This window comes from Vulpes lagopus, chromosome 3 (genome assembly GCF_018345385.1).
Source record: "Vulpes lagopus strain Blue_001 chromosome 3, ASM1834538v1, whole genome shotgun sequence".
Taxonomy (NCBI): domain Eukaryota; kingdom Metazoa; phylum Chordata; class Mammalia; order Carnivora; family Canidae; genus Vulpes; species Vulpes lagopus.
The window spans coordinates 165,135,368-165,144,680 of NC_054826.1; the positions used below are offsets into that span (position 1 = coordinate 165,135,368).

General features: G+C 35.6%; 1 pseudogene; it reads right to left on the minus strand.

The window, feature by feature from the left end:
* Window positions 1-1,113: 1,113 nt before the first annotated feature.
* Window positions 1,114-6,433, minus strand: LOC121487177 (annotated as a pseudogene).
* Between the last annotated feature and the right edge of the window lie 2,880 nt (window positions 6,434-9,313).

A 9,313-nucleotide genomic window follows, 5' to 3' on the forward strand; every position in this document is an offset into this window, starting at 1 on the left:
CCAAGAAGCTTGCCAGAAAGGATAATGGCAGAGAAGCCAGGAGAATTTCAAAATGATCTCTTCAGTCTGGAAAGATAAAAGTTGAGTTTGGGGCAGCCAAAGCAACCTAAATTTGAAAGTTTAAGCTCTCAGTGAGAAGAAAGGTGCAAATAAGTCACTTTGGCACCGGGTACATGTTTACCCCCAAGACATTTGCCATTTCTGCTGCTCGTGATAAGAAGCTAAGAAATCAGACAAAAAATGATTGTGAAGCAGAATAGAATTCTGGTAGTCTTCTAGTGTTGAGAAGAGAAAAGGAGTTTGGAAGCCCCCAAGAATGAGGGCTTTAAAATATTGCTCAGACTTTCCACTGGGATCCCCGGAGAGCTATACTGTAGGGACTCGGGCAAAAAAGAAAAATGTTTGAGCCTAACAGACACTGAAAACCAGCTTTTTAAAAAAATATTTTATTTATTTATTCATGAGAGACAGAGAAGCAGAGACACAGGCAGAGGGAGGAGCAGGCTCCATGCAGGGAGCCCCATGTGGGACTTGATCCCGGGACCCCAGGATCATGCCCTGGGCTGCAGGCGGCGCTAAACCGCTGAGCCACCCGGGCTGCCCCTGAAAACCAGCTTTAAGTCAGTCCAGTCCATGAGCTGTTGCTTATCAGAGAATAGGGTAAATCATCTCTAAAGGGAGATAACATTAGCCAAACCCATACATTTTCAGATACAACATCTGACATTAAAATATATATATATTTTTTTACATATGAAGAAATAGGGTCAAGAGAAAGAACAGGCAATACAAACAAATCCAAATCTTTTAAGAGAAGCCAGAGTTACATACACAACATTCACAATGCCCATGATACAAAAACACAAAACAAAATGAAAAACAGGAAAATATGACCCAATTGCCAGAGAAAAGACCAAATAGAAGCCATCTGCAAGAAGACTTAGATGTTGGAGTTAGGCTTCAAGGATCTTACAGCAAGTATAGCGCTATTCTCAATGATGAAAAAGAAATACCACTGATGTGTGTGTGCATGTATGCTCTTAGCACACAGAATTTTTTCTGACTATTCCCCATCTCTTGGGTCCAAGTCCATGTACTGACCAGTAAGTGGGCTCACTCCGTGCTCAGAAAGACTCTCTTGTGTGTGCTGGTAGTATAGGGGTGCCAGACCATTCCATGCTTCCTGTAGTCTCTTGCTCCACTGTGCCCAGGTGGATCACATACTTGAAAGGAGACGTAGTTATCTTGGTTTGAAATGGTGATGGCCAGGTGTTTGTCATCTTTGGGCACAGGGAACAGTTACTAGAATATGTCAGACTCTCCTTTGCTCAGGTGGAGAGAGAAGCTGTATACGATGAGGTGAGGCTTGGCCTCTGACACAGTGTCCAGGTTGGGGACATCATGTCATATAATCCCATTCACAGTGTGTAATAAACAGTGAGGTGGAGGGGCAAGAAGCTGACAATGAGCCCCACAGGGGTGTGTCTATGCTCATGAACAACCAGCATGTTGGCGACCTTTTTGGTTTTGCAGGCTTGCACCAGCACCCACACCTCATGCCAGCCACAGTTCATGCACTGGGCACCCAGAAACCAACTTCAGCTCCCTTGCAAACATCTTGAGGTGGAAACTGGATCTGGCCTTGGGATGCTTGACCCCTGCTCATCATTAAAAACTATGGCATCAAGAAGATGAAGGGTAACACATTAACAAAGTGTTAAAAGAGAAGTAAGATTCAGCATAGAATTCTACATGCAATGAAAATGTTCTTCAACATAAAAGGCAAAATGAAGATATTTAAAAATATAAGGTAACTAAGAATTAAAAAAAAAAGTCCTTCCAGTGAAGGGAAATAATACCATATAGAAATTTGGTTCTTTAGGAGAAAATAAACAGCATCACAGTTTGTTAAAGATCTGAATGATTGTAAAAATCTTATAATTCCTTTAAAATAACATGTACCATTTAAAACAAAATTATGACATTCTCTGGTGGAGTTTATAATGTATGTTAGAAATGTTACATAACTATAGCATAAAGGATGAAGGGTGATAAGTGTACCTACATAGTTACAGGATTTCAATATTTTTTGTGCAAAATAGTACAAAATTAACTCTAAGTATACTGCATAACTATGGATGTATATGGAAATACCTTGAGAAGCAATGAAAAATAACAACACAAAAAAGTATAGCTAAAATACCAACGGAGAGATTAAAATGGAATTCTAAATGTATTCAAATAATCTAAATGAAGGCAAGAAGGGAGTTACAGAGACTAAAAACACTGAGTGGGAAGCTGTGTGGGAAGTGTCAAACAGCAAATGAAAAATAAAATATAAGGCCTAAATTCAATCACATTAATAATTGCATTAAAGTTTAATGCAGTGAGCGCTCTAATTAAAAGTCAGAGATTATCAGAATGGATTTAAAAAAGCAAGACCAAACTGCTTGTTGTCACAAGAGATATGCTCTGTATAAGACAGAAGGAAGTTGAAAATAAGTAGAAAAGATATGTTATGCAAACAGTAAGCATAAAAAGTCTAGAATCACTATGCAATACCAGATAAAATGGACTTCACAATAAAAAGTGTTATCAGAGATAAAGAAGAACACTTCACAGTGATAAGAGTTAAGTCATAAGGATGAACTAACCATCACATATATCTTTGCAGCTAACACCAAAATCTTGAAATATTTGAAATAAAAATTGACAAAATTAAAGGGAGAAAAACACAATTCTGCATAAAGACTTTTACTTTTTTTCTTCTGCCAACTAAAAGAATATTTAGACAAAAAACTCAGTAAAGACGTAGATGGTCTGAATAGCACTATCAGCAGTCTTGACTTAATTGATATTTACAAAACCCTATATCCAGCAATTGTAGAATATACTTTCTTTTTTTTTTTTAAGATTTTATTTATTTATTCATGAGAGACACAGAGACAGAGACACAGGCAGAGGGAGAAGCAGGCTCCATGCAGGGAGACTGACATGGGACTTGATCCCATGTCCCTAGGATCAGGCCCTGTACTGAAGGCGGCGCTAAACTGCTGAGCCACCTGAGCTGCCCTGTAGAATATACTTTCAAGTGCATATAGTATGTTCATCAATATAAACTCTATGTTAAACCATAGAATAAGTCACAGTAAATTAAAACATAATATACTATCTGACCACAATGAATTAAATTAGAACCTAAAAGCTATTAGACAATAGTAAGATAGTAGGGAAAACTCAAATACTCAGAAATTACATACTACTAAATAATCCATAGGTCAAAGAAGAAATCCAAGGAAATTATAAAATATGTTCAACTAAGTGATAAGGAAAATCTAGTATATAAAAATGTATGGGATGAAGCTAAAACAGGGCTTAAAGGGAAATGTATAGCTTTAAATAGATATATTAGAAAAGAAAGGTATTTAAAATTAATGATCTAAGTTTCCAACTTAAGAAGACAGGAAAAAAACAAATTAAAGCCAAAGTAAATAACAGGTAAGAAAATAACAAAGGAAAGGATAGTACTAAAGAAAAGTAATAAAACTAAACTTGACATGAAAGAGAGAATACAGACTCTCAATATCAAAAATGAAAAAAATATTATCATTATAGATTCTATAGATATTAAAAGTATAATAAGGAAATTTTATGACCAAGTTTATGGCAACAAATGTGTCAACTTAGATGAAAAAAAATGAGTATCTGAAAAATGTAACTAGCCTAATTGGCACAAAATAAAACATATATATGTGTCTTATATATACATATATATATGTTTTATATATGTTATATATAAAGGTATTTATATATATAAAGGTATTTTATATATTTATAAAAGACATATATGATATATAAAGATATAGATATATAAAGCTATAAAAATATACATAAAAAATATATATATATTTGAAAGATGTTTAATTTTTTGCCCAAAATCTACCGGCACTTCAGACTCATAGGTTCTCACTGGAAAATTTTCTCAAATATTTAATAAGGAAATATCATCAGTCTAAAAAGTTTTCAGTAAATAAAATAGTAGGGAACAATTACCAACTTATTTTATGAAGCCAGCATAGGCTTGATATTAAAATCTTAAAAGGAGCACACACAGAAAGAAAATTCACCCCCCAATCTTCATTAATATTGGTAAAAATACTTCCAAAGTACTAGTAAATCAAATATAACAATATATCAAAATCATGACTAAGTAGGTTTATCCCAGGAAGGCAAGACTAATCTAAAATTTGAAGCCAACCATTGTAATTTGCCATTTTAACATTGTAATGAAAAAGAAAAATATATATTCTATTCAATGCTGTAGAAAAAGCATTGACAAAATTCAACACTTAGTGATTTTAAAAAATAACTCTCAATAAGCTAATAATAGAGAAGAATGCCCTCAGTCTATAAAGATCTCTGAAAAATTATATGAAAAAAATTATATTCAATAACAGAATATTTAACACTTTCTAAAATCAAGAAGATTCACATTCTCACGACTTGTATTTAACGTTGTACCAGAGAAACTAGTCATAAGACAAAAGAGAAAAATAATAGGCACAGATGAGCAAGGAAGGAAAAGAGTCTTCTCCAGATAACATGATTACTTATGTGGAAAATCCTATGAAATCTACAAAACAAAGGCAGAACTGAATATTGGATTTAGCGGTGTTGTAGGGACACAAGATTAACACAGAAAAATCAATTTTATTTTATATGCCAGTAGCAAACAATCGGAAAATAATATTTAAAAAACAATTCTCTTTACCATAGCTACAAAAACCAAAATAGTAAATGTGATCGAAGGTGTACAAGACTTCTACGTTGAATACGAATAAAAAAACCATTTGAGCAAATTTTAAGAAGACCCAAACTAACAGACAACACATGTCATTCATTGATTGGAAATTTGAAATTTTATATAGAAATGTAAAAGATAAAATATCCAAAGGTATATTGAAAAAGTTCAAAGGTGGAGAACTACAGACTTACTATAAATCAAGTCAGTATGGTGCTGGCATAAGGGCTGATAAATAGATCAGTGAACTAGAATAGGGAGCTCACAAACAAACCCTCACTTTCAACAAAGTTATCAAATCTAGTGGAGAAAGGAAAACCTTTCAGCAAATGGTTAACTGGATACATATATGGCAAAAAAATAACCTTTAACTCTTGCCTTATATCATAAACACAAATTAATTTGAGATGTAGACATAATCATTGAAACTAAAAGAATAAAAATTTCAGAGGGTGAAAATATTTCAAAGAGAATGAATATATGAGAATACATTTTTACCAATAGGTGGGTAGAAGTTCCTTAGATTAATCAAAAAACCAATGACTACAAAAGAAAATTTAAGAAATTAGATCTTATTATCACTAAACATTTCTGTTCGTTGAAAGATATCATTAAGAAAATAAATAGGCAACCCAAAGACTAGGAGAACATATTTCTAAAACCATACCTAACAAATAAGTGGTATCCAAGACACAAAGAATTCCCACAACTCAATAATAGAATGACAAACAATCTGCTTAAAAATTTGAGTAAAGAATTGAACAAACACTTTGCAAAGTTGTGGTTTTCTCCCCCTTCATGCCTATACAATTTACTATGGCTGCGTAAAATATTATCCAAAGCTTAGTGGCCTAAAACATCTAAAATATCCATCTACAATTAGAGACGGGCTCGGGGGGGTTGGCTCATCTCTGCCTCGGATGCATCAGCTGCCACAGCTCAAAGCCTAGGGGCTAAAATCCTGGAAAAGATTGCTGCTCGCCGTAGCAGCCGGGGCTGGTGCTAGCACTGCGACGTTCGCTGGGTCCGTTGGCCAGAATATCTCTAAGTGGACTCTCCGTGTGACCTGCACTGCCTCACAGCCTGCGTGGTAGGTTTTAGGAACCAGGGATGCGGGAGATAGAGAGAAGGAGAGAGAGATTGGGAGGGTGGGGTCTTCAGTCCCTTTATGATCTAAACTTGGAAGTCACACAGCATCACCTCTAGGGCGTCCTGTTCATCAAAACAGTGGCAAAGTCCTGCTCTGGTTCAAGCAAATAGGAAATAGACTTCACTTTTGATGAGGTATAGCAAGATTCTGGAGGAAGATTAGGGATCAGAAATATGCCTGTACCCAATTTTGGAAAAACAAAACAAAACAAAAAAGACGTCCGCTGGAATGTTTCATTCCTACTTCTATAATCGGATTACAGTCCCCTTTATTGCAATAAAACTCCTCTGCAAATATCACAGGCAACCCCATAGTTGTCCAATCATCTGGTATTTCTTCTCTACCCATCTTACTTTTCTTGCCTGCAACATTTGGCAGGGTTTACCAATTCCTGCTAGTTGACAGACTGCCACCTTGGTTCCCTGGCACCGCCAGCTCCTCATCTCCTTGGAGCCAGAAGGACCTGCCTTCTCAGACTCCATTGTAGGTTCTTGTTCTACGGCCCATCCCTTATATTAGATATTTCCCGAAGTTCCACGCTCGCTCTCTTCTCAGCACTCTATCTAGTCTCTATGAGCAGTTGCGCAGGGTCTTGTAACTTCATTGACCTGGTGTACCCTGAACTCCAAGCAGAAACCAGTGTAGCCAGTGGTGTGATAGAGCCCTGTGCCTTTGTGTCCTCCAGGCAACTTGACCTCTGCTTCTTCAAAACCAGCCTTACCTCATACATCTAGTTCTATGCGTCCCCCATGTCCCCTCCCCACCTGTGCTTCCTCTTGCATTTGCTAACCCGACTACTTTTTGGAGGCCGGGTGCCATTCCTGGTTCCTCCTTTCCCCATGTGGCAACAGGGCGTTGGTAACCACGCTCCATTATTTCTAGCTCCTTATAATCTCATACATATTCTTTTCTCTCCATTGTTTCTGTGGTTGACTTGGTTATTTCTGTGGTTGCCTTTATTATTTTCTCATGGACTATTGAAAAAGTCTTGTAACTGCTTTCCTTATTGTGCCCTCCAACTCACCCTCCATACTGTAGGCACAATAATTTTTTTTAAATGCAAAGCATATCACAGTACGCTTTGGGGTAAAATTCTTCAGTGTCTCCCTATTGCCTACCACAGTATGAAATCTAAAGTCCTTACATGGCATATCGGATTTTGCAGGCTGTGGCTCCGACTCTTTCGGTTTAAATCTGATTTTTAATCTAACCAAATTAATAATAGTATCTACAATTTACAAAGCACTATATGGAGATCGCATTCATGATCTCCTACAAAATTTGTAACATTCCTTTATATTGGGAACTAAGTAATATTTATAGACATGTAACACATAATTTTAATGCATATTTCATAATTTGTTAATATTTATAATTATTATGATTTTACATAAATTGAGATTAAGAAAAGTTATCAGCCCAATGCCCCATAATGAGTTAGGGACATAGCTGGGTACAACTCAAATGCCAGTCAGCCTAGTGCCAGAGCCCAGGAGTCTATATCCCACAGAGTGGCCACAACTATTTGAAGTGCTTCGAATGTGCCATGATTTTTAATCCAGGTATTATTTACATTGGGTTACTGTTTCCTTCCATTTTATAAATAAAAGAGAGTTGAATCACATTTCTTTTTAGTTTGCATAGCTTGTATTCAGAGGAAATCTGCCACTCAACAATTTATCAAATTTATTCCAAAAATTAATTGTCAAAAAGTAGATTAGTTTTCTCATAATAGTGTGACAATTTGTAGGCCTGAAATGCCTCTTGAAACAATTTATCAAATTTTAGATCTACTGCCTAAAATTTCATCCCAGAATGAGCAAGAAGTGAACTAAAAGGTCTTCTTTGCATTTTCATGATAATTAATGCTGGATACCTTGAATACAAACTTGGGTTTTTCTTGACAATTAGCTGATGTTTTCTCAACCTTTACAATGGAATAAACAGTACCTGATGCATCGTAAAGATTTCTTTTCTTAAATGGATAAACTAAGCTGTGAAAGTTTTCAAGATGATAATGACAAAGTCATGACATTTATTTATTTTGCTCCTGTGGAGACAGACTCATTGCAAGCTTCTTTCATAGAAACAGAAAAAAAGAATGTATTTTCTGTTAAAACTTGAAGGGTTGGAGTGATTTCAAAATATGCACATAGCTAGGAGGTATATATTTATGCTTTTTGGAGGTTGCTCCATGTCATTTTGACAGGGAGACCAGATGTAAGTAGATACAATAAGAAACCACTATAAATTTTCCTCTGACGACTCCTGTAATTGTGGCAGTAGTTCAAAGGCCTATGTTTAATTTAGAGATGTACCTGCACGGGAAATACTGAATTATATAAATGTTCATTTTCTAAATGTTTGTCCTACTTAGCACATACGAACGCAACTTCCCCATGTTTTGTTCTTGATGAGATAAATGAATCCATAATCAGCCTTTGCACAGAGAAAATGAGCAGTAAGAAAAAATTCCCATTAAAGTTTGTCCTGAATTATGTTTTGTTTTTCTAGCTCAGTACTGGAGACCTTCCTATGTTTGATAACCTCTTACGTATCTATCATCACCGCTAACATTTCTTTCTCTAGTCCCAGTGGCAAAGGTATGTGTATTTCATTTCAGACGATATTTCAGCCCATTTTAAAAGAGATAAGTGGACCATTTTCATTGTGAACATGAATTAGTGAATTAACCTCACTGACCTTCAATTTTCTTGTGTAACACAGAGTAATAAAAGCACCTTTATGAGTTTGGTGAATATCAAAAGAGATACCATTTTTGATGTATAAACCGACAAGTTGTGAATATTCATGATCTGTAACCTATGAATTATTCTTCTCAGCAGTCCCATCCTAGAAAGGCTCTTAAGGGATAATTTTCTATGCTGAAAGAATGAAAATATTTGCAATATTTTAAAACATTTTAAAATTGTAAACCTGTTTAGTAGTAAGAAGACATTTCCCATTATTTTCCTTCTACAAAAAAGGTATGACAACAATACACAACTTGTAGGATTCTTGCAGTAATTCGGTGGAAAAACTACACTAAAATCCCTAAGAAGAGCACAGGGCATATAGTAAGCACTCAGTAAATATATTGTTATTATTAATGTTGCACAACCAAGTCCACAAGCAAATATTTGGAGGCAACAGGGACCAATATAGAAAATAATCTATTATTCTCATTACATAAGGCTAGTTGGTTTCCTCCAGTGAACATGCCCCAAGAAATTGGATATGAACACGGGCTGAAGATTGTGTAAAAAAAATTTCCTCTTCTCCTTTTACTGTATTCGCTCCATAAACGCATTTTGTAAATTTCCCAAATAAATATTTGATAGGTGTCAACCCAGTGAGCTTGA